Source organism: Mus caroli, unplaced genomic scaffold (assembly GCF_978045245.1).
Source record: "Mus caroli unplaced genomic scaffold, Mus_caroli_1 scaffold_12, whole genome shotgun sequence".
Classification (NCBI taxonomy): Eukaryota; Metazoa; Chordata; class Mammalia; order Rodentia; family Muridae; genus Mus; species Mus caroli.
The window spans coordinates 34,741,023-34,767,497 of record NW_028227267.1 but is presented as its reverse complement, the minus strand read 5'-3'; the positions used below and the strand labels follow the sequence as shown (position 1 = coordinate 34,767,497).

At 43.8% G+C, this 26,475-nt stretch overlaps 1 long non-coding RNA gene and 1 pseudogene across 1 annotated transcript in view; one reads left to right on the top strand and one right to left on the bottom strand.

The window, feature by feature from the left end:
- The window catches only part of LOC147001688 (uncharacterized), a 117,633-nt gene that overhangs the window by 37,097 nt on the left and 54,061 nt on the right, over positions 1 to 26,475 (bottom strand). The window lies entirely within an intron of this gene.
- On the top strand, positions 11,613 to 12,079 carry LOC147001689 (eosinophil cationic protein 2-like; annotated as a pseudogene).

The following is a 26,475-nucleotide window of genomic DNA, read 5'->3' as shown; positions in this document are numbered from 1 at the left end:
GCCTGGAGAATGTGTGTGTGTGTGTGTGTGGGGGGGGGGGTGTATGGGAGGAGCCGGCGCTTCAATGTCCTGGCTCAATATTTATACCTATATCGTTGTTCTCCGCTGCACTCCCTGACTAAGGGGTCCTAATCATGCGGGGTACAGGGCGACCTGGGGTAATTCAGAAGCTGGCATGAAAGCACCACAGGTTCACAGGTGTGGGGCCCCAGAACGGGGTTGGGGCTCCTAGGACCCTGTAATCTCATGCTGCCAGTCTGCCAGTGGGGATGGTCAGACATCTGCTTGGAGATTGTTTCCTTTCTTTCTACGTTCAGTTTTTGTACAGGGAGACATTTGAAAGGGACTAGCTCTCACAAATGGTGTTTGGGGTATGGCAAGCTTAGTGGGAGACAAAATTCTCCTCCAACTCAGAGGACCTAACTGGTGGATACTCAGAACAGACCATATGTTGGGGAGGGCTGGGGATACTAGAGGAGGGAGAGAGAGGGGCCCTGGAAGGGGAGAAGTGTCATGCCACCCACCCCCACCCCTGCACACACACTAAGATCCTAAGGGTGTAGGAAAGGCAGGTCCATCACACTTTCAGTCATCCTGTCCTGAAAAAGTAACTTCAGGACTTTTCTAGCTAACTGGGACTGGCCCTTAAGTTTTCGACCCATGCAAAAGCAACCGCCCTTATGATGGTGGGGGTGGGGGGCAGTAAACATAGGTCTCCCAGGTGTGAGAAGGGGCAGCGCTTGTGTCACTACTTCTGAGAGTCACAACTGTATTACTCTAAAGCTTCTTAGGAAATGAATATTCATTTGGGGTTCATAAGAAATCAGGAAACCTAGAGCTATCTGTCTCTCATTTCCTTGAAATACAGCATTGGTGATAACTGTAAAGCAGAAATACTGACTTTCCAGGAAAAGACTTCCCAACTACCCATGTTGAGGTTTCCCAGGCATGTTGAGACATGGCTTTCTTTTTAGGTAATATTAGTGTGACTACACATTTGGTGCCTTTTTGGATTTTCTTTATTTGTTTGAAATTGGAGCGTTGCTATTTTTTTATTATTATATGTATGTTTTGCCTGCTGCAATCCGCACTTGGTAACAGCAAAACCTGCAAAAAGCAAGCTAGCCAGGCACCAGGGGCAGGCCCCCACAGGCACCCAGTGGGGGCTCTAGAAATCCCACCATAACCACATCTGTGCACCAAATGCATGCAATTCCTCCAGAAGCCAGAAGAGGGCATGGTGTTCAACCCAGAGACTCATTAATAGGATTGTTAGCTGCCTCTGGGTCCTCTGGTAGATAAACAAATGCTCTCAATGGAAGAGCCTTCTTTCCTGTCCATACACTACATTTCTTCTTTGTCCTTCCAGACTGTGTGGTTTTTATTTAAATAAGATAATCCACAATCAAAGATAGAAGTTTATGGAGACCTATAGGTTCAGGTGCTTGAAGATGGAATGCTAATTTCCATAGGTTACCTAGCAGGCACCCATGCAGAGCTCTTGTGGGTTCAAGATAAGGCCATAGAATTGAAAAGTTGGAGCAGACCTGTCACCTCTCATGTAGGATAACCAGGCAGACTAGGCATGAAATGCCTACTTGATGAAATGCAGAATTGAGAAGTTCCTCAGTGGGTAGAGTTAGAGGAAGGAATAACCATTTAAGGCCAGCTAACAAGTGTTGGGATGAAACTTCAAACTCTCCTGCATGGATGGAGCCTGAAATAGAGGTCACATGCCTATGGTGGAGAGCATGTCTGTGCAAGGCTAGGAAGGGAGAGAGATGGCTGATATTGATCTTAACCACACTAGATCTCAGAATTTATTGAGGTAGTACTTCTTCCAGTGGATGCTTCATGCTTGTGAAGGTCTCCTAGAACAGATCTCATTTCTGAGACTAAATGTGAGTCAGAGACATAATGTGTGAAGGAATTCATCCCGTGGATCCCCAAACTGGTGCTGTCAAACCAGGGCTTTTAACCAGAAGCCTTAGAAGGACTGGGGATGTGTTAAGTTGCATACTGTCTTTGGACAACTTCTCTTTCTAAGCTAACTCTGACACAGAAAGGGACACCTGTAAACACACAGGAAGCCAATCATTATCACGTGATACGGCTCTTCTTGTCCATCTTTCAATTCTCTGGTGGATCCTGAGCCTTATTTACTTGTAGGTCTTCAGTGTAGTGCTTGGCTGTTTTGGTAAATGCTACCTGTCAGGTAGCTTAACCTGTTATCTACTAATGGTATTTGTGCAGGTAGATAACAGCTTGACATCAGTCTTTAAATGAGTAAACTGTCCTGAGTATGCAGTGTGAAGTGAGACACTTCCTTTTCGCTTTCAGATAGATATTCCTAGTCTTGAAAGCATTCTCTCAGCAATTCTCAAGGACCAATCTTGTAGCAGCCAAACTGACTATGGTGTCTCAAATTGCCACTTGCCTTGTTGCTGTTGTAGCAGATGAATGAAGTTACAGGCCTGGAATGTAACTCAGGGAGCGTGGACATTTATTAGGTTCAATCATAGCACGGGGAGGTCAAAGAGAAGAAAAATTACCCCATTTCATCCAGACTTGTTGGAGACAAAAAACTGTGAGGCTCCATGGAGGCTTTTAAAGTCTGCCACCCACCTCATAGATCCCTCCCAGACTCCATTTATTTCCCTTAATTGAGTAGATCTATTCTCTGGGGAAAGTTTCCATAGTTGAGGTATAACCCCGAATGTACATACGAATACATAGATTACGACATTCTGTGTCTGTGGTGACTGGCTGATGAGATGGCTCAGTGGATAATGGTAATGCGACCAAGCATAGAGACCTGAGTTCTTTCCCTGTGACCCACATGATAGGAGAGAAAAAAACTCCATATTTTGTCCTATGGCTTTCATGTAGGTAGGGGTGCCAAGTCTTAGCCCACAACAGCTCAAGTTTCCCATTGCTCACTTACTGAAAACTCTCCATCAGATACACACATCACTTGTCCAAACTCATTCTTTGCAGCTCACCTCCCAGGATTTCTATGTGAAATGACCCCTTGTTATGAAAAATCAGGAGGAGGGAGGATGCTGGCAGTTGGAACAGCTCTTATAAAGCAGAAGGAGAGCGAGTGAAGCAGGGGAAATTTTAGAGCAATTTGTGTTGTGGAGAATTTCACGGAAAAACAAAACAAAACAAAACAAAACACCCATACACTTAAAATAAAATTTAGTGAAAAGACAGGAGAATTTGGATAGAAAAAAGTTAGAAGGAGAAGCACCCACACCGGGCACTGTACACTTACCACATAACAAGTGTCTGCATGTGACCAGGATGAATGTTAATGACAAATGAAAAAGGAAATTTAGTCCAGTGAAGGAATGTCTTGACCTCCTTAAAGAAAACAACTTCAGTGTGAAAAAGACAAGCAAACATTGACCTCTGAACTCGAGCTATAAAACGTCTTCCAACAATAGGGCCAGACAGTTTTGGCAACAGAAGCAGAAACCAGCCTTAGCTACTCAGCTTTGGGGACCCACAGCTTGTCATAACATTGGGCACCTCGTCTCTGGAACTGAAGAAAACAGATAGAGTTAGTATTCTGAGGTGAGGTAGGAGATAAGGTCTGTGTGTCCTGGAGACAGGGCTGTGACTGTACCTGCTGGACTCACAGGAAAGTCAGGTCGAACATCTAGAAAAGGAGGTTGTGTGTCTGTCTGATCTTTAACCTGAACTTTCTGGAGTGATCCTAGCAGAGTCCATAGGAAATGGAGACAGAGACATTCCATCTCATGTTTATTCATGGCCATGCTAATCTCTGAGACAGGTATTGGCATTTTCTCCCTTTGCTCTCTTCCTTCTATGTAGCTAGGGTGGCTTAGGCTCTCCCACACTGTAATCTCTCTGAGAAGCAGATGTTACAGGCAATGGTCTGAATCTGGCCGGTAGCTCTTGGGGTTTAAGGGAGGTTGTGAGATCCTTTGTTTATTATCCATGTTTTTGTTTGCTGTTTTGCTTCATTATCATGGTTTACGTTTATTGTGTTGGTGGGTGCACACATACCACAGCACACTGTGTGAGGTCATGTATGTGGAGGTCAATGGACAACTTACAGCAGTTGGTTCCCGCCTTCTGCCATATGGATTGTGCAGCTCAAATTCAGATCATTAGCAGTGCCTTTTATCACTGCTGTGATAAAATAGGGCAAAACCAACTGACTTACAGCTCCAGGCAGACACTGGGACACAGTCCAGCATCTGTCAAAGTTATGACAGCAGACATGGAAGTCATACTAGTAGGAAAAGAGCTAGTCACATTACATCCACACTCAGAAAGCAGACAATGAGCCAGGCATGAGGCTAGGCTATGGAGCCTCAAGACTTAACTTCAAAGACTTCCTCCACTACCATCTGAAAACAACTGGGGTCAGGGGCCCTCAGTGTTTGGACACACAGATTCCTGTGTGATTTTGGGAACCTAATTAAGACAAAGCATTAAAACCAATTCCCAACAGAAAGGATGAGATGTTGGGATATAGAAAGTGTTAACTCTGGAATACCAGAGGGAGTGTGTGCTTGCCACAGGGAGGTTTGGAAGTGCCCAACCACTGAGCTAGTAAGGCATATCAAAAATCAGCCGGCATGTGTGTGTCTTTCATTCATGAGTCCAGGTCTCTTGAGCGACTACAGAGCTATGAATGCTCCCACTGGGAGCTCAGAGCAGATTAACAATTTACCCCTACCATTAACCACTGAATCCTCTCTCCAATCCCTCTTTAATTTCTGTTTAGTGTTATGGGGGGATGTGGAAGACATCGGTTAGCTTTGTGGAATCTATTCTCCTTTTCCATCTTTACATAGGTCCTAGGAATCAAATTCGGTTTGCCAAACATGAATAGCAAGGGCCTTTGCTGGTTGGTCCACCACCTCACTCCACCCTCACCTTATGTCCATATTCCTTAGTAGCAGGATTCACATTGTTAAGACCTAGGTAAAATAGCAAGGCCAAGATGGAATGTTAAGGCCTAAGTGAAAATATCAGGCCTAGGTAACTGTTTCCTGGCTAACCTGTTATTTTGTGCTGTTACTAATATTATAAGGAAACTTTCTCATGTGTTGTTTCTGTTGTAACTAGAAAATTTTCTCATGCCAAATTGATTAAATATTCTTTTATGTTCTGTGCCCTTGGAAATCATGATAAAAGTCAATAGAAATGCTTTATATAGGTGCCCACATAAGCTTAAAACTGAACCAACCACACAGCAGCACTTCCTGCATCTGTGTATAACCCCTTATGATATTTACTTTTATACATTATGCCTGGGATGGAACCCAACAAAAGAGACACCTGCATCAATTTATATTAAGACTTCCATTTTGAGTAAGGGTCAAGTAAAATTCAAGTTGCCAGGACCTCTGCTTCCCTGCTCTCTCCCTATCTCTGCCTTCCTACAATAAATGCCTTAAAACCATTAACTGCCTCTTTCCATCAGACTTGCTGAGCTGAAGCAATGGAGCAGACATTCCTGTAAGGAGGTGCTTGCTCAGAACCTCCCACCAGGAGATCTCTCTGGTTCCCAGCCACCACCACCATCAACCTGCCCACTGAGGAAGCCAGCAGAACTAGGCAGACACTCTCCTCCCCATGGGAACTGAGCCAGCACTCCCTCCTCCTGGAAATTTTCCTTCAGGCCCTAGACCAGAGTCTGCCTGAGCTTCCCCTCTCCCAGTCACCCCTTCTTTGGTCTCAGCTCTACAGGGTCATCCAGTGGCATCTGCAGTGTCCAAGCCTGAGAACCTGACACCCCTGGAATCTGTGTGGACCACAGACTCCAGAACGAGGTCTTCCACAGACCCCAGAGCTGTCTGCGGTGCCTAACACTCTGAACACAACTCTGCCAGGTCTAGAGGAACATGTGTCACCAGATCTGGCTAGTAAACACATCCTTTTCCAAACAAAAAGATAAATAAGAGAAATTGATGCTGGATTATATTTTCAAAATCTCTTTAGAGGCTGACATCTTGATTCCAAATCTGATTTTTATCTGTACTGTTCTACATCATTATTCTGTTGAATTATATAAAGTTGGCTTCATACACATAAGCAGTCGAAAGAGAAGAGCTGACACACAGCTACCACAGAAGTTGATGGACCACCAGGGTTATTGGTGCACACATGATGTAATCAGCGACAGCCACTTGCTCCTGGGATCCACAGTTCTATCACTGGGAGACCCTTGACACTCAGAAACATTGTCTTGAGAGTGTTGAGGGACAAAGATGGAGACCTTACCCGCTCCTCTCATTCTTGAGACAGTAGGGTTTGGCCCTGCTGCCACTGGAGTAGAATATGCTAGAAAAGATCAATTACTAGATATAGACTTATTGGTTTATTTAGTTATATACTTGATTTACTGATACTGTTTGTACTGCCTGTTGGTCAACCATGACTTCACCTGCTACCTGAAACAGAATGGCCTGGAGAAATGGCAAGGGTCTGCTACATTTAACCTGCTGACTGCCAGGGATACTTCTGTAATCTCTTGCTTGCTTATCTGCCCAACCTTGTGGTACTAGAGTATAAAATGAGAATAAAAGCCAACCCCACCCTGGGAGTCCTTCCAGGATTTATCCTAGCTTCAGTCCACAGGTGACATCACCTCTCTGCTGGTCTCACTGGTATCAGTGGGCTGATTCCAGAAAGATTGCCACAAAACCAATTTCTTACCAATGCGTGTGGGAATTCTGCCTGAAGATAGACCAAGACAGAAGAGATAGAGGGGTGGTGAAGTAATGGATTCTGCTTTCACCATCTGAGTTCTGATAAACGCCTTGTTAACCCATAACAACACCTTATTGCTTAGTGCCTTTTATCTAACATGTTCTGGGGACAACAGAATGACAACATTTTTCTTTTCTTTCTTTTTTTTTTTTTGTTTTTTTGAAGGAGGAGGGAGTTTCAAGGCACAAGAGAGGATGATTTTATAATAAACTTTAAACTAGAACCCATGTTGTATGGTTTTGTTATTATCACATGAACATTCATGATTACAGAAAGGTATTTAAGGACAGCTCATGCAAGTATATAAGGTTTCAGGCATAAGCTGCCCTTATTCCACTGAGATCTCATTCATTACCCACCCCTCTTCTCAGTACTTTCCAAGATGAGCCATCTCACCATCTCTTAACACTCCATACCACTGCAAATCAGCAAGAGAGCTCACGTACACCAATGCAAATTCCATTTGGGTCAATTGCTCCTTCCATGATTCCAATACTTTGGGAGGAAAAAGGCAAAAGACTCAAGGTGGCCTGAAGGACATGCTGAGAAAACAAGAAACTTTAAAGAACCACAACTCCAAGGAGATGATCTGGCAGGAGAAAGAAAATAGAAGATGAATGGAACAGGCCTGAATAGGCAACCAGTGCTAGTATGCTAACCCTGTTTGTCCCTCCTACACCCTGAGTGAAGTAGCTGCTTTTTATTTAACACAAAAGCCTGGCAATCAGGTCATGTTTGCTAGGACAGACAGCTTCTTCAAACATGTTGTCCATAGCAATGTTGTGATAGGCTTAGCTAATTTCCACTAGCTGACCTGTTTGTGTGCCTAGGTCTATACTGTTCTTCCTGCAAGTTCACAGTCACAGTAAAGGGGGACGATGTGGCCATGAACTACAAAGCAAAGGATAAGGTCACGAAGTAGGAGCAGAGACCTGATGCCCCTACCTGTTTTCTGGCTGAACTACACTGTGCCTTTTATGTTTTTAAATTAACTACAAATATAAAGATTTACTGTTTTTGAGAGAGATGGCTCACTGGCTAAGAGCACTGACTGCTCTTACAGGATTCCTGAGTTTGATTCCCAGAAAACACATGGTGACTCATCTATAATGGAATCTGATGCTCACTTCTGGTCTGTCTGAAATTGGTGACAGTGTACTTACATACATTAAATAAATACATACATACATAAATACATAAGTATTTACAGTTTTCAACATAAAAGTAATCTTTATTTCTGCCTTGTGAGAAATCAAAAAGTCTACACAGTGTGGATCTAAATTTCCCAGATGCTGTGCCCAACAGAATCTGAACGAGAAGCTTTCTTCAGTGGCATCAGACATAGTGGCACAAGCTTTTACCCCAACACTTGAGAATCAGAATCAAGGGGCTCTGTCTGATTCTGAGGCCAGCCTGATCTACATAGCAAATTCCAAGCCACCCAGGGCTAAATAGTGAGAACTGTTGCTCAGAAAACAAACAAATAAAACAAACCAAAAACAGTCCTCAGCCCCTGAGAAGGTGGGAAGTTTATTCAGTAATCCAGCACTTGGGAGGCAATGCCAAGAATAGTACTGGTTCAAAGAGAGTGGCCTGGCTGAGGCAAATCAGACAGAAGTTGGACAGTTGGTGGCACCTACAGCCTTGTGCTGGGTAAGGGCCATACACTGAACAGGACCAGAGCTCCTGACCCCTTGATTCCCCCAAAGCACCATGAAACTGAAGAGAGTATTTTATTGATAAAACTGAGAATAAAAGCCTTGTAGGTTAGGGAAGGAGGCAAGAGCAAGTGTTTCCTAGAGACCAACGTGCAGCCTCTAAATGACTGTCCCCAGGACTTATCCTAACTGCTTTCATCTCTAGAGTGTTCTAAACAGCTGTATCCCAGGACAGTGTCATCAAAGGGGAAGGCTGCTGATCATTGAAGCACAACCCCACTGGGATGATCTCTCATTTCAGAGTGAAGCAGCACCCCACAAACACCATTACCGGTTACCCTATTAACAGAGTGAGGAGGCTGGGCAGTCCATTGAGAGTTACAACATTCTTAGTCTAGTAAAGAGACTCTAGTTGAGAAGGTTCCAGTGGGAAGAACATCCACATCTGTGTTTTCTGTGTTTCAGGAAGAAATGAGGCCATCTCCAGGCCAGGTCCTCTTTTCCCAGGCCCCACACCAGCACAGGACTACAGGCCCTCTCCTGCCCTCTGCTGACCACAGTGAGGTCTTATAGACCTCATTCTGTGCTAGCTCATAGCCCAACCTTTCTTAGCCTCCTGCAGGCGCCCAGCTTCAGCCTCTTCTTCTCTTTCTGAGACTGCACACTCTGCAGGAGATCTCCACATCAACTCTGAAGTTGTCAGAGTGTTGTGTGGCCCTCAGATCAGAGAGTCACCAGTCCCATATTGTGTCAGCCTGGAACATCACCCCGGATTCTGGTCTTCTTTTGTGAAATGAAGGATCTGTAATAAGAGAGTGCATAGATTCCTTCCATCTAGGAATCTCTCTAGTGCTTTGAGTCACTGAATAAATGTGGGTGCACGTGCATATGTGTGCATGTGTGTATGGGAACAACTATGAAGGGAAACAGACATTCATTTAATTTTAGTGTCAGGGATAACATCCTGTCAGTTGGCTTTCTTGTTTGGGGGTCTGTGGTAGAGAAATGCCCACGATGGGAGGCATGTGCTAGAGCAAAGCTGCTCAAGGTCATGGCAGAAGAAAGGAGGACAGGAAAGGGCACTGTGTCCCACAACATCCTTCAAGGGCAAGCCCACGGCATCCTAGCTTCTTGCTGCTGAGTCTTACTTCCTAAAGCTGAGCATCCACTCACAGCAGCACAGGCTGCTTACAACTTGGTTCATAAGCTGGGTCTGGAATTGCAAGTCTGGGAGCCTACAACTTCCAGCCTGAGGCAGAAAGACAGAAAAATTTGAATCCAATCTGGGTTTCTAAGCAAGTTGAAACCAAACCCAGGCTACAGAGTGATACCCTACTCAACACTACTTAGACCCCCAAAAGATTAGTGCCTAAAAACAGGTTCCTGTGACAATTTTATAAATGTTGTCCACTGTCATTTCCATAGACAGCCGGAGCACTTGACAGAGCTGTGTCAAATACTACACTGACACTGGGCATCTGTCAGTCAGTAGGTCAAGAGCAGTCATTGCAAGAGGATCCCAGGGTTGAAGAAATTCCAAGTTTTGGAAACAATCTCTCATCAATGGAATCTGCACAAAAAACATCTATCAATTGGGAAAGCAAAATAGTCTTGTAGCTTATAGGTCAAGTGCAAAAGTATTTCTTGAGATATTATTATGATATTCATCAAGATTGGAAAGAAAATCCCAAGACTTAATCTTGGGCTATAACTCTGGCTGTACTTCACAACAGAACTGAGAGCAGGTCTGGGCATGTGTCAGTGGGTGGGAGTGCAAGGGAGGTTTGGATTACAAAAAACTTAGAGAGGCTTTTAAACTATGGAAGCCCAAACTCTCTATCTATGTGACACTAGGGATGTAGACCAGCAGCAGTTCATGTCTCTAGATTGCAAAAAGCCTGGTTCAAACTCCAGTATGAAGAAAAACAGAAATCAAAATTCTTTTAGGGTTATTGCTCCATTTTTAACATTGGCTTATAGTAACTCTGGCATCTTAGATAAAGAGATGTTTTCTGAGGGTCCATGTTGTAAAACTAGACCATTTGTACTAGCTCTGGAACAAATGAGGGTAGATGGAAATGTAGAAAGGAATCTTATACAGAAAACAATCAGAAAAGTACTATGAACTATGCCGTGAGTACAGTGTTTTCTTATAACTATGACAGTGTTCCTATATGCAATATTTAAAGTTTGCCTTTTTAACATTTACATGTGTCTGAACTCACATGTGCCATGTGTGTACAGGTACTAACAAAAACCAAACAGGTGTCCATTTCCCCTGGACCTAGAGTTATCTCAAGTTGTGGCCTCTGCGTGACAAACTGTGATCTTCTGGAAGAGGAGGAATCTGGAAGAGTGGAAGTTCTCTTAACCACTATCATCTCACTGATCTCTAAGACCTATTTTTACTAATGTGTCTCTGTGTGTCTGTGCACATGTGTATGAACATGCCAACAGATTCTATTAGAAGACATGAGATGTCCTGGATGGAGTTACAGGCAATTGTAAGCCATCCAGCATGGGTACTGAAACCAACCTTGGGTCCTCTGGAGAGCATCAAGTACTCTTAACAACTGAGCCATCTCTGCAGACCTCACCATCATATAATTTTAAAGATGCAAGACAGAAAGGTAAATATCTCTTATGATTCCGGCTTCCTAAGGCTTTCTAAAGTGTGTAGTCAGGCTAATACAAAACTTGTCTGTTCCTTACTGAAAACAGACACGACGCCTACAGCCAATCAACAGGCAATACAGAGATTTCTGTGGAGAGTTCCAATTCAGACTTCAAACTGCCCTGCACAAGAGGGCTTGGAATTTATTCCTTACAATGGAGCCAGCAGCACCATGGCTTGGCCAAGTGAAGAAACAGAAGGCTGGTTGCACAAGCAGACAATGTACCAAACTGTGGGTTCTGCACCAGCTCCACCCACAGAGCCTGCTGTATATCTATGGGCCCAAATGGAGCTCACCCATTATCCCTGATTTCCAGGACAACCAGCCCTCAGGTCCATGGGATCCACAAAGCAGACGGGGTAAGACACTGACTGTCTATGCCTGGGACAGGGTGGTTAGGTGATGGAGCAGTGTCCAGGAAAAGTGGCACTGTGAACCCATAGTGACAGCAAGGGCCTTCAGGAGGACATAGGGAAAACTAAGGCAAGGTGGGAGCAGTCACTTCTCTTCTCTCCTCACAGGAAACATGGGTCTGAAGCTGCTTGAGTCCCGACTTTGTCTCCTGATGATGCTAGGACTTGTCCTAATGCTTGCCTCATGCCTGGGACAAACCCCTTCCCAGTGGTTTGCCATCCAGCATATCAATAATAATGCCAACCTCCAATGTAATGTTGAAATGCAGCGTATTAACAGGTTTAGAAGAACATGTAAGGGCTTAAATACTTTTCTTCATACAAGTTTTGCTAATGCTGTTGGTGTGTGTGGAAATCCAAGTGGCTTGTGCAGTGACAATATAAGTAGAAACTGTCATAATAGTTCATCTCGGGTGCATATAACTGTAACATCACAAGTCGGAGGAGAACACCTTATACCCAATGCAGATACCAACCAAGAAGATCAGTGGAGTACTACACAGTTGCCTGTAACCCCAGAACTCAACAGGATAGTCCCATGTATCCAGTGGTACCAGTTCACTTGGATGGGACATTTTAGCTCCAGTGCCAGCACTTTGCACCTTCACTCATCTGCTACTTGCAAGATCATAGTAATGAAGAGACAGTTCCTCTGTCTGCACTCCATATAGCACATGTCCTCGTGAAACCTGTCCCTAACTACCTTTAATTTAGCTGAACAGATCTTTTCTTACTAATAAACACCTTTGCATACAAATCTAGATCTCTGGTATCTTTGTGTCTGACAGTGTTGTGGAGAGAGGAAGGGGAAGAGACACACACAGCAAAGTGTGTGTGTGTTGTGTGTGTGTGTTGAGGCAGGGCCTTATACCAATTTAGGAATCTTCCCAGTCCCTAGAAACAAATGAATCTGAGAAAAGATGGACATCTTTCCCAAAAGTTCCCACACAGCATCTTACCTAAAGTTTCACTGTGGGAAAGAGGTGGCTGGCAGAGGAGACCAGGGAATTGGGATCTCTGGATGAGGCTATCCCTTGCCCTCTCCTTGTACAGCTGTCCTTAAAGATCAATTACGAGAACATTCAACTCAAACCAGAAGGACAGATTCCAAGATAAGGGAACTGGAATCTGCACAGGAAAGAGATGAATAATGAGAGGGCCTGCCCTGGGGTTACAGATGTTTGTTAGCTACATGGGAACTAGGAATGAAACACAGGTCCTCTGCAAGAGCAATCAGTGTTCTTAACTGCTGAGATATCTCTCCACCTCAATGGATTTTTAAAAGTGGGGTGTGTGTGTGTGTAGTTATATGTAACCATACATGGATTTAGATGAAAAGCAAAGTTGAAATCTAAAGGAAAGTATAAAATAGGGGAGTAGAATACATGGAATAGGAATGTAGAAGATGGGACTGTGAGAAACAAGAGAACCAGCCACACAGGGTGAGGAAGTAAGTGCAAGACAGATCAGAGAGGCAGAGGAATGAAGGAGAAATTATGATTACACAAGTGAGTGAAATGTCCATGATAAACACTACTGCTTTGTATCTAACCTTTACACAGACAAAAACCAGGAAGTGAATCTTCAAACTGTCCTTTCTTGGGTGGCCCATCCATCTGAGAAGAGAGAGGCTCAGCATTCTATAGCTTTGTCTTCCTCTCTTCATTAAGCTAACAAATTCCATAGGAAATGGTAACAGAGCCATTCCTTCTCATGTTTATCCATGTGACCATTCTTGTCTCTGAGATAGTTGTTGGCACTTTTCTCTGTACAGCTAGCATGCCTTATGCTCTCCCACACTATCTTCTCCCTAAGAAGATTATGTTACAGGTGATGATCTTAGTGTAGATAGGGGTGATGGCATTTCATGGGGGTGGAGGTTTGTTTATTGTTTGAAGTTTTATTTTAATGCTTTACATTTATTGTGTTGGTGGGGGCACACATACCATAGCATGTATGTGGAAGACATGTATGTTGTGGTCATGTATGTGGGTATCAAAGGAGAACTTACAGAATCTGGTTCCCTTCTTCTAATACATGGACTCTGCAGCTCAAACTTGGGACATCAGCAGTGCTTTCATTTGCTGAGTCAATTCATTAGTCCATTAAGAGAAGTTGGAGAGCCTTCCTTGGATCATAGGTGGGGGATTATTCCTCTATGTCCTCAGGTGGAATCTCTGCTTTGAGGTCGCTGATTTTAGCTTGAAACTATAACCCCAGGTATTAACATCAAACAATGTGACAGTCATTGGAGTTCTCAGAACCACCTGGTAAGGTCCCTTCCACAGAGGATCCAACTATTCTGTGGATTTTACCAGGAGAAGCCAGATCCATTCAGACTGAGTGTGTACAACTTTGTTTCCATACTCTTTTATGGTTATTGGATTTGCCCCAAGTTCGTAGTGTATTGTACTGAATCATCTGATTGACCTCAGAGTCTAACCCAGGACTCATGTGAGGAAAAGCCATACAACAACCAAGGACTATATTTGGTGTCAGTTTGGGGAGCTATTCTAACACCCCTGGGGGCAACAAGAACAGATTCAGCCATTTATCAGAGGTTTTGAAAGACCAGTAAAAATTCAGACCCCTAGCACCAAGAATGTAGGTTAGCTGGTTCAGTGACCCTGTTCCAGGACCTGGCTGTCCACAAAAGTTAGATTAAAATCTTGAGAACAATCTTCAGAAGCAGGGAGTTTCCCCTTGTAATTTTTAGTACCCCCTTGGGCCTTTTTCACCAGTGTTTTTGGCATTTTCCAATAATGCCCTCCCTACCCCCTTGGGCTATGTTTTTTTTCCCTTTAAATACCTCCTTTTCCAACTACTCGGGGTCCACAGTCCTCTACCCCTGCGTGGTGTGCGACCGTGGGGCCTAGAGCTTGCCTGGAATAAAACAAAAATCCTCTTGCGGTTTGCATCAAGGCCATTTCTGGTGAGTGATTTGGGGTGTCGCCTCTCCTGAGTCAGAACATGGGGGAGTCCTAACTTTGTGGGTCTTTCAATTTCTTGGTAACGTTTTCCTAGGATCTACTTAAGAGCTTGGTTAATACTTTCAATACCACATGAGCTTTGGGGCTTCCAAGCAGAGTTTGGGTAATATTTTATCCGTAGAGCTGTGAATATAGATAATCACATGCGTAAATAAAGGTTAATCTGTGAGTCTTAAATGACCAGAAGAGACCAAACCTTGGACAGTGTCCTTTAGAAAAACATATTGACTCCTCTGTAATCATTTCAACCCCAGTTGCTAAGGATTCTATCTAGTACAAGAAGGTGTGTACAAACACTAACACATATTTGAAGCTGCCCCAAGGAGACAAAAGAGTACATTCTACCTCCCAGTCCTCGCTGGGATAGGAGCACGTCCTCTGCATTGCTCCAAGATGTGTAAAGAATGAGGGCAGCAACATTGTGAAGACCATAGCCCTGATATCCTTGTTTTACTATAGGTAACTCTCTACCCAAGAACAGTCAAGTTCCCATTTACAGAGTGACATCCCTCCCTGGATGGAATGAATCATGTATTCCATGATTTTTCTTAACTGCAGGACTTAGAGAGGAAAGGTGCTCTCCACAATGATCCATGGCCAGTTTCTGTTGCCCCTTTTTCATGGCACAGTGATGTACATATACGTTTTATATCATCTGTCTTTGGAAGGATCAGTACTCTCATGGGGATCTATCTGCAATACTGTCTTCTTTCCTTTTCTCTGCGCTGGAATATTTCCTTGGGACACATGAGACATGCATGGCCTTCTGATGGCCCTTCCAGTACATGACTGATCTTTGTCAAAATCTTCGACAGCGTCCAACAGGATTAAAATCTTTTTTGCTTATGTTTGCTTATATTTTATAGGTCAGATGTTGGCCAATAACCGTTACTTGGGTTCTAGGAATCAAACTCAGGTTGCCATACATTCATAGCAAGGGCCTTTGCTGGTTGATCCACCGCTTCACTTCACCCTCACCCTTATCTCCATATTCCTTAGTAGCAGGATTCAAATTGTTAAGACCTAGGTAAAATAGCAAGGCCAAGATGGAACGTTAAAACCTAAGTAAAAATGTTAAGGCCTAGGTAACTGTTTCCTGGATAGCCTGTCATTTTGTGCTGTTACTAATATTATAATGAAACTTTCTCACCTGTTGCTTCTGCTGTCATTAGGAAACTTGCTAATGCCAAGTTGATTACATATTCTTTTCTGGTCTGTGCCCTTGAAATTAAGATAAAATTCAATAGAACTGCTTTGTCTAGGTACCCACAATAAGCTTCATCCCGAACCAACCACTCAACAACAGCACTTCCTGCACCTGTGTATAAATCCTTATGGTACTTGCTTTTATAAGTTGCCCCTGGGATGGACCCAATCATAAGAGAGACACCTGCATCTATTTAGATTAACGCTTCCATTTTGAGTAAGGGTCAAGTAAAGTTTAAGTTGCCAGGACCTTCCTAGGAACTGACATCCTACTTGGTACAAAGAGACGTGTATATGGGTAACTGTCATCCTGGTTGGCAAGTTAAGACATGAAGGTTAGACAAATTCCATCCTGGTTGACAAGTTAACACATGAAGGTTAGACAAATCCCATCGTGGTTGACAAGTTAACACATGAAGGTTAGACAAATCCCATCGTGGTTGACAAGTTAACACATGAAGGTTAGACAAGGCAAGTCCTTTGCCACAGTTGAATACTCCAACCAATGGGAACAGGATGAGTGTACAACAAAGACATGTTCCTAAGGAAACCCCCATCCCTAAATCCTGATGGGTGAAAATCTTGACACAGATATTTGTAATCTCAGGCTTAAAAAGCCCTACTGGATCTTGACACAAGGTGACAGTCTGCTCCCACATCTGACTGGACTCCCTGATCTATCATCAGCCATGGGGTATGGTGTTTGATAGACCATTCCTGTTTGATGGGAGGCACCAGTGTCTGAGTGGTGTGTGTGACGATTCCCAGACTCCAACACAAACATTTGAGTCATGGTGTCATTTTACACTCTAAAATTTGCCTTGATTTGTGGGACAGTGAGCTGTGCACCTACAGGGTGGTCCCTAGTAGAGCACAGGCCTTGAACCATGGTGACCTGGTAGGTGGTGACTTCTGCCTGCATGGGACTGCAGGTGTTCAGCCACATCTCCTGGGCCCCTGGTTCCTACTGCAGCCACAGCCTCCCACAGTCCCCCTGCAGGGGTGTGTGTGCCCATCAGTCACATAGACAAGGCCCCAAGCTCCTGGTATTCTGTATGGTCTCCACACTGCCAATTACCTGGCCACATCTAGTTTCCTCTCCACAATTACTTGGCAACAGCCAGGTAGATCTGTGCACTCTAAAAGGGGTTATTTGCCCCCTTCTCCCTTTCTTAACCTCTTACCCTCTTACTCTCATGTCTCTCTTATTCTTGCTTCCCACTTTCTCCTCCTTTCCCCATCCTCTTCTACTTTCTATCCATATGGCCATAGCGAGCCTCCCTGTTTCCTTGCTCTCTTCCTCTCTGTGCCTTTCTAAAATACATGCTTTAAAACCATTGACTGCCTGTTCTCATTGGGACCGGCCATGCTGAAGCAATGGAGCAAGGGAAAACCCTCATAGAAGCATGATAAAGGGGGATGGCATGGGAGTTTGCAGAGGGGAAACCTGCAAAGAGTATAAGATTTGAAAATCAAATAAATAAAATATCCAATTAAAAAACAGAGTAAATTGACGATAGGGGAAAAAAAAAAGAATTTGGAGTCATCTCAATGAGGAGTCAACAGCACCTTAAGAACACACCTAAATTCTCTAGGATGAAAAGAAGCAAACACATTGAAGAGGTGTAAATGTCAGAAAATACTCAAACTCAGGGCTGAATTCAACAAAGAGCAAGATACAAAGAATCAAAGAATCCCAGAGCTGGCTCTTTGAGAAAACAGTTAGCCAAACTAACTAAAGGGCACAAAAACAGTACCAAAATTAAGAAAAACAGAAATGAAAAGGGAAACATAACAACAGAAACTGAGGAATTTAAAAACTCAGCCTGTCTGACTAGAAACACCTATGCTCAACCAACCTGGAAAATGTAGATGAAATGGAAGATATTATTTTATTTTAAGGTTTATTTTGGAATGTATGAGTGCTCTGCTGCATATACACACATGTGTCAGAAGAGGGCATCAGATCCCATGATAGATTTTTGTGAGCCACCATGCTGCTGCTGGAAATTGGACTCAGGACCTCTGGAAGAAACCCAGAGCTCCCAACTGCTGACCCATCTCTCCAGCCCAATACCACATACCAAACTAAAATCAAGATAAGTAAACTATATAAAAAGTCCCATAACCTCTACAGAAACAGAAGTAGTCATTAGAATCCTCCCAACCAAAACAAAAACAAAAAATAAAACAAAAACAAAAAAAGTGAAAATGAGGGCATTGACTCTCTAATCTGGAATGAGTCTGCACAAATCATGTTTGGGACCTTAAAGATGGGGCTTTAGTTCAAAACCCTAGCAACTCCAGATGCCTCCAAGCCTTTTCATCTACAGGTCCATAAAACAAATTTTACTGCAAGTAGTATGAAACTACGTATTTTAGGCCCATTGTACCACCGTGTAACAGCCCTGTCCAGGCTACTGGACTCTGTCTCCTCAGGTTGTTCCACTTAGGGAACAAAATACCTATAGTCTCATGTGAGGCTCTGCAAGTGCCTGTCAAATACAGACATGGATGCTCATAGTCAGCTATTGGATGGAACACAGGGCCCCGAATGGCAGAGCTAGAGAAAGTACCCAAGGAGCTGAAGTGGTCTGCAACCCGATAGGTGGAACAACAATATGAACTAACCAGTACCCCCAGAGCTCGTGTCTCTAGCTACATATGTAGCAGAAGATGGCCTAGTCGGCCATCATTGGGAAGAGAGGCTCCTTGGTATTGCACACTTTATGTGTCCCAGTACAGGGGAACACCAGGGCCAAGAAGTGGGAGTGGGTGGGTAGAGGAGCTGAGCGGGGGGAGGGGACAGGGAACTTTTGGGATAGCATTTGAAATGTAAATAAAGAAAATATCTAATAAAAAAAGAGCTATGTTGGCTACTACTATTTTAGCAAGAGAAGCAGAGACGTTAACTCTGGGTCAGCATCTTATACTTACATCACCCCATGCAGTGAAGGTTCTTCTCAAAGGAAAACCAGAACCCTGGCTGATCAAGGCATGTTTGAAAAAGTAGCAGGTCCTTTTCTTGGACTATCCTTGGAATCTAGATAGAAAACCCCACTGTCATCAGTCCTGCTACATTCTTGCCAGATGCTGACACACAGAAACTCTTCAGTAATTGTCTGAGGAAAGAAATGTGATGAAAGAGATCTGTCTCTGTAACTCATGTACCCATAGAAGGACTTACAGAGACAAAGTTTGGATCTGAGACAGAAGGAAGGTCACACAGAGACTGTCCCACCTGGGGATCTATCCCATAAACAACCACCAAACCCAGACATTATTGCTTATGCCAGCAAGATTTTGCTGACAAGACCCTGATATAGCTGTCTCTTGTGAAGCTATGCCAGTGCCTGGCAAATACAGAAGTGGATGCTCACAGACATCTCTTGGATGGAAGACTTAGCCCCCAATGGAGGAGCTAAAGAAAGTACCTGTGGAGCTGAACAGGTCTGCAGCCAATATGAACTAACCAATAACCCCAGAGCTCATGTCTCGAGCTGCATATGTAGCAGAAGATGGCCTAGTTGCCCATCATTGGCAGGAGAGGCCCTTGGTCTTGGGAAGATTATATGCCCCAGCACAGGAGAATGCCAGAGCCAGGAGGTGGAAGTGTGTGGGTTGGGGAACAGGGTGGGAGGAGGGTATAGGGAACTTTTGGGATAGCATTTGAAATGTAAATGAGGAAAATCTCTAATAAGAAATTAAAAGAAAGAAAGAAAGAAAGAAAGAAAGAAAGAAAGAAAGAAAGAAAGTAAGAAAGAAAGAAAGAACAAATGAACAAAAGAAAGAACGAAAGAAAGGAAGGAAGGAAGGAAGGAAGGAAGGAAGGAAGGAAGAAGAAAGAAAGAAAGAAAGAAAGAAAGAAAGAAAGAAAGAAAGAAAGAAAGAAAAATCTGTCTACCTAAACCTAATAAATATCCCCACATCCAATGAAATCTTTCAGTTCTGAGGCAATGCTTGGCATTCTGAGGCAATGAGGCATGGTTGGGAGCACCATCTTTAAACATGGATTCAGAGACACAGGGGCTTCAGCAGAAATTGCAACTGAAATGATTTGGACCCCAGACTTATAGACCAAATATATGGTGAAAAAGAAGACCTGTTATCTCATACCAGGAATGTCACTATGCCTTAGATTCTGCACATGTGAATGTTCTGATCTATCAAGAAGGAGGGCTCGTCACTGCTGCCAGAAAGAACATTAAAAACAAAGAGGAGTTCTTGCCTCTCCTGGAAACTCTTTGCCTTCCTCTAGGAGTTTCTTGGTTTCAATGCTTAGGACATCAACTTTAAAACACCCTTGAGGCCACGAGTCACCAGGGAATTGACTTGGCTACCCAAAAATCGGCCCAAAAACCAGTGAGGCCTACTGACATTCTGGTGACATAAAGTGACTCACTGCTGCCTGAGAATCCATATACAACCAAGGGGACATAGGGAATATAAAAATATCCAAAGGGTAGAAGAACCAAACGGATGGTGGTGGAAGCCAGAGGGAAGATCATTCTGCCAGGAAATATTGGCAGGGTTCTGGAAAGTAACTTTCACCAGGGTACCAGACAGAGGTCCAGTATACTTTCTGAGTTGCCCAGAAAAAGGTATGTTATAACTAGACATGACAGCCTGGCCCGATTTATGTAAGCAATATGTCAGATTTATAGTAAAATAAATGTAAAGACAGACACTTATCCCAGAAGTGGGCACATACGAGGGGCCAAACTATGGTCAATTGTGAGAAACTGACTTCAGTGATATGTGGCCTGCTAGGGGAGGATAAGAGTCCATGCTTCTTTTTAGTGATACCTTATTTGGATAGGTATAAGTTTTATCCACTAGTCTCAAAGGTCTCAAAGAGTAGCTCAAAAGCTATTCCAGGTGCTGGACCAACAATTTTACCACTTGCTTGGAATTGTGTCAGATTATAGCAGAGAACTCATAGCCAAAACTTGTCAAGTAACAGTGGATGATTTCTGAATAGCTGAGAAACTTCATTGTATATGCAGACCTCAGAGTTCTGCTCACATTCAAATGAAGAATAGTTCACTAATGGAAACGGTACTTAACTCTCAGGAGATTTCCTGGAAGGATGGATGGGCCTCCTTCTTACTTTGGCCTTTTGTATCCAATGCATGTAGGAATCCATCCCTATAGTATTTGTTTAGAATGCCTCCCCCATTGCTTCCCAATATCAAAGATAATCAGTTAACCAAACTATAAGTATTTCTTTTTCATTGTCCAGGTCCTCCTGTTTCCATAAAGGCTATTCATCAACTCTTTGAGAGACATAGTGGACTTCTGACTTTTCCACCATCATCCTAGCCACCTCTGAGCCTTGTTGTAGTGATACTACTTGGCTGAAAAGGGTAGCTAAAGACAACACAATCAATTTGAAAAACACTTACATGATTTTTCCACTCTTACACCTGAGAGGTTAGGTGGCATTTTACCATGCATTCAGCAGGCCCATGTCGAAAAGCTAGAAGCCAGAGATGACAATGCCAAACAGAGACCATCCTGAAATTATGGACCCATTAAAATTGAGGTTTCCACAGACCTGAGCCCTTTCCATTGCCTATCCACCATATTGAGTATTACGTATCTTGTAGTCGACTATGGGATCATAATTCAATGCCCAACAGCCTCAGACTTGGAACTGGGAACATCAGAAGGTAAATATTGGAGAAGGGAGAGCTAATGGGACTACAGAGCAGCAATCCAAGACCCCTGTTGACCTTTGCTCACAGATGCCTACTTTGTCTGGTTCTTTTGGATGAAGAGAGAATGTGGGATTTTAGCTTTTGAAGAAGGGACATAAACTTTACAATTTGATATTCCCCCTGTATCTGAGTTCCTCTATTGCCAAGTACAAGGAAATTTCATTGAAAAAAAATCTGATCTTAAAACAGAGCTTTTTTGAAAGCACATATCTCAATATATTGAAACAATGACTCCTCTCAAGGTATGTGCCCACTAAAAAACATAACCCAACATGCAGAAAATTAAATGTGCAGGAGAATGATTTTGTCCTCTGAAAACCAGAGCAACCTGGGGAATTGGACTATATGTTATATGAATGGACAACAGAAGTAGATTTACATTGGAGAACAATCTACCACATGCAAGGATCCTAGAGCTCTAGGTCTTAACGAAGATGAGCTATCCATGTTCAGGCCCTATGAATCTCTCCCCATCCTAAGCACTTGACATGTAGTGAAGCAGAGAGAACTCTCCAGCTTTGGAAGGAGAAGGTGACAAAGGGAACCCTTGGGTCAAAAGAGAGAATCCCACTTTTTTTTCTAATTAAAACTCCCTTGTTCATGGCAATAGGGAATCTCAGGTACAGGGGGAATATCAAATTTTACAGGCACCTCAGAAACGGGTCTAAATGGGGCAAGCTGGTAAACCAGTGCACCATGGTAGTTCCCAGTGACATCATCAGTAGTCACATCCCTGGACAATCTCTTGTATCCAGGAGAACCCTTGACTCTTCTGTGATGTCACCATTGTTGTGGTGACACCAAAGGCCTGTAGTGTATTCCTTCAGAACCAATTGGTTTCACAGGCAAACATGTTGTCCATGCAGCTCACGCTATTTTGGAGGGAAAATACAATACACACAGAGACCAGACTTTGGAGGAATGAGGCCAGCCTTCTGTCATCTTGGGAAGTGGGAAGAAAGAAATGGTCCTGGAGAAGGCACAATATTTCCTGCGCAAAGGTTGGGGAGCTACATTGAGGATGTGGGCTTGAGCTGGTCCTTTCAGGAATAGGGCTTATGATTTGGATCCTCAAAATTCTTCAATCGCAGACCCAGAAACAAGAATTTATGATGATTAGTTTGCCAAGAGCCAGGAATTGGGAAACCTGTACTTGCTTTGTTAAGAAATTTTAATATCATCCCAAGTGGCAAAAATATGCCCAGAGGAAGCTCTGTGAGGATAACAGAGTGTTGCTCTCAGGATAGAGTGTTGAAGCACTTCATCCTGTTAGAGTTTCCAGTAGGTTATATGAGGATGTGATGGCAAGTACAGAGTGGGATATTCCCCTGCTCATGAATCAAGGTCTCTGACACTCTGGCATTGAACACACAAGATGTGGACTGATTCACAGTCTGAGGTTAGTGTAGTAATGTGGGAGCTCTCATCATGCATTTTAAGAAGCATGGACAGGTGTTGGCTTATGGGAGATGTTAGGTGTTAATGTTTATGGTCAAACTTTTTTATGCTAAGTAGAACAGACTGCATTGTCAGATAAGAGCTGACAATGCCCTCCAATTATTCTTGCATGGGAGAGCTTATGCATTTCAGGGCTAGGGGAATTGCAATAGGGAGGGAGGAATATGCTTAATGATGGTTTCTGGGAACAGGGATCTAGCTAAGGAGCCCAGCCTGAAGATAGCTTTCCTGCTCTTTCAGGGATTCTCTGTGACTCTAGATTTTCCTCTTCCTCAGACTTCTGTGTGCAACAAAGCATGGTGTCTCCATTCCGTGCCCTATTATCTCTACAAGTTTACTAGTGTTTATCAACTGTTGGAAAGGCATCACCACAAACCTCCACCATCAATAAGCAGGGGCAGAGAATGAAGACGATGGAGAAGCTCAAAAGGGATCTCCAGAAGATCAAAAATGAGAGAGACGAACTCCAGGGTATCCTACTCAATTACACTAACAAGGATTTGAACAACAGTGAGTCATTATGCCCAGTTCTTTGCTGACTGTCTTGGGCCCTCTCTGTTAACCGCAGATTCCCTCATATCACAGGAGGCTACAACACCAGGCGGTCCACATATCCAAATTCATTTTGCTGATTGGAATTTCGACACAGAACTTCAAGTTCAGATAGGAGTGATATGGGTCTTAGGCACTTTTGATTCCTCCAAAAGGAAATCAGAGCCTGTGGTATGAATCTCAGTCTGGGGATAAGGGTAGTAGTGTGTGAGCCCTAATTCTGCATTGTAAAAATCCTATAAAGGTGTTGGTTTGTGGGAGATACAAGGTCCTCTCTGTTTATGACCAATCATGATTGCAGTTTACATGGAGGTAAGTTGGGTCCAACTAGTCCAGTCAACAGGTGGAGGAGCCTGGTCGCACATACTGCCTCTCACGATGACTGGATTGGCTGTAGTTCATCAATGCTTTTCTCAAATTTTGTTCATTATACTCTTAGATAATGTGTGTTTATTTGGAATTCTGATTGTGTTTAGTTATGTGGTGTGTGTGTGTGTGTGTGTTTGTGTGTGTGTGTATGTTCCACTTAAAATCTAGAATGACTGTGTAGTATGCTGGGGCCTGAGATTTTGCTTGACACAGTTTCCAGGCAATAATAATGAAGATGCCAGGGAGCCTCACTTTGAGCAGCACAGCACATGACCTCTGTGCTCACTTTAGATGCACACTGGAAACTCCTGGTGTATGTTATAAAGGCTTTCACCTGAGGATACTGATTATGTCCTTTGAGAATTTATGTAAGCAATAGAACCAAGGATTGACAATTCCTTGTCTACAAACAGATGTCCCATCACAGGTCTATAAGGATGACAAACAGAAATCACCTGTGGAATAGGAACACTCTGGCCGTACAGTCTTATTCTGACAAAGGCTCCAGAATTCAAGATTATGAACCATAAAACTAGAGCAAATCTGTGTGCAGAACACTATTGGCTCATCAAGCCTGGGACGCACCAGGGCATACAGTAGGCACATATTTGTTGTAAGGAATCCCTACAGGAATGAGAAGACAGGATGAAGACTCCAAGATCATCCCTCTAAAAAGAAGAGCTGAGAATGTTAACTCATCACCTAATTTGTAGAAAAGTCTGTGCTTTCCCTTTTAACTTCCAGCTATGCATGTGTTTAAAAAGAGAATGAGAAAAGGCACAATAGGGAAATCCCAGAGTCTTCAAGAAAACACCATTCTCTTCAATCACAGGAGAGTGGGCTAGGAACACCCCCACCTGCACAACTCTTCCAGGGAAAACAGAGGCTTTAGAATCTCAAGCACAGACTCACATTTAACCTCTGTGAGAGAGGCATTCTAAGTCAGATCATACTAGTCCACAGATACTAAATGATACAATCAGAAAACCTTTTGAGATGCAATCGCCCTCCACCCTACTACCTACTCCCCCTCCCTTTCTTTCCTCAGACAGGGTCTTTTGTAGCTCAGGAGGGTCTTGAACTCTGGATCTTCCTGGTTCAGTGTTCCCAGTACCCAGCCTTGAAAGACATTTTTCAAACAATGTTTAACACTAGGTGTCAGACTCTAAACTTCTGAACTTCTAAGACTATCAGAAGCCAATTTACAACTATATAAAAAAGGCACCACTGTGGGTGTGATTGGCCAACACATTTTTGCACATTTCTGCATTTTCTTAAACTTTATTTACATTATGCTCCACCCTTAAAGTTTCCTTCTATTATCTGCAAGCTGGATAACTATCTCACTCTGTCTCTCAAAATGTATCACAGGGCTCCCAATGGAGAAGCTAGAGAAAGTACCCAAGGAGCTAAAGGGATCTGCAACCCTATTGTTGGAACAACATGATGTACTAACCAGAACCCTGGAGCTCTTGTCTCTAGCTGCATATGTATCGAAAGATGGCCTAGTCGGCCATCAATGGAAAGAGAGGCCCATTGGACTTGCAAACTTTATATGCCCCAATATAGGGGAATGCCAGGGCCAAAAGAATGGGAATGGGTGGGTAGGGAAGTGGGGGGCGCTATGGGGGACTTTTGGGATAGTATTGGAAATGTAATTGAGGAAAATATGTAATAAAAATATTAAAAAAAAATTCCCCCCACGGACGGGAAAAGTTAATTAAGGGCTGGAGGGACATTTCTGGGGTTGTCTGGTTTTGTCCCTAAAAGACACCCAATATCCCTGGACCCCTTGGAGCAGGAAGAAAGAAAGCTCTTCAGAATAGCTTGGCTGCCTGGAAGCCACCGCAGGTCAACTTTTCTGCACTGTCTAGCAGGGTCACCGGTTTTATCTGGGGAAACTCAACTCTTAACTTTAGTTGGGCCACCAGCTGCCCCTTGCCCAGCACCTTCCTGGACCCCATGGCCAGGGCTCTCAGCTCACCTGACCACACTGGGATGCTTGAATTCTCCAGGGGCCTCAGCACCGCCACCTCGCGGATGGTGGACAGCCGCATGCCCTCCTCACTTGTCTGCCCTCACATGTGCTTCAGATTCAAGAAGTGGCCACCTTTCTTCAGGTCGCGGGCCTTGAACACCTTCCCATAGGCGCCTTAGCAGATCTCTGTCATGCACTCATACTGCTGATAGGCGCGGCTCAGGCTGTCCTTCTCCATGCTGGCCGCAGGCTGCAGGTGGGGCACAGTGGAACCGGGGTGCGCACTTGCTGCCTTACAGGCCTCTGAGAGGTATGGAGTTGGACTTGAGGCCGCCAGGCTAGAAGGAAGGACCTCTGGTGCAGCCTCCATGAAACTCCACCTAGCCAAGTCATAAGGGCGCCCCGTGCCATCACTGCAGGAGAGCTCCGACCCCTCCTCTTCCCCCTCCTCAGTGATTACAGAGTTTGCCCACAATCTCTGCACCTAGGAGGAGGAGACAGGAGGACAAGGAGAAAGTGTGATCAGACTGCCTGGGAGACTTCCAACGGGTTCCACCAGCTCCCCCCCCCCCCGCCCCGCCCTGGCTGTCTAATCAGGCTGGGTTTCTCAGAAAAAAAAAAACAAAACAAACAAACAAAAACAAAACAAAAAACAAAAACAAACAAACAAACAAAAAGTTACTTTTCTTCCCCAGCAGGGCTC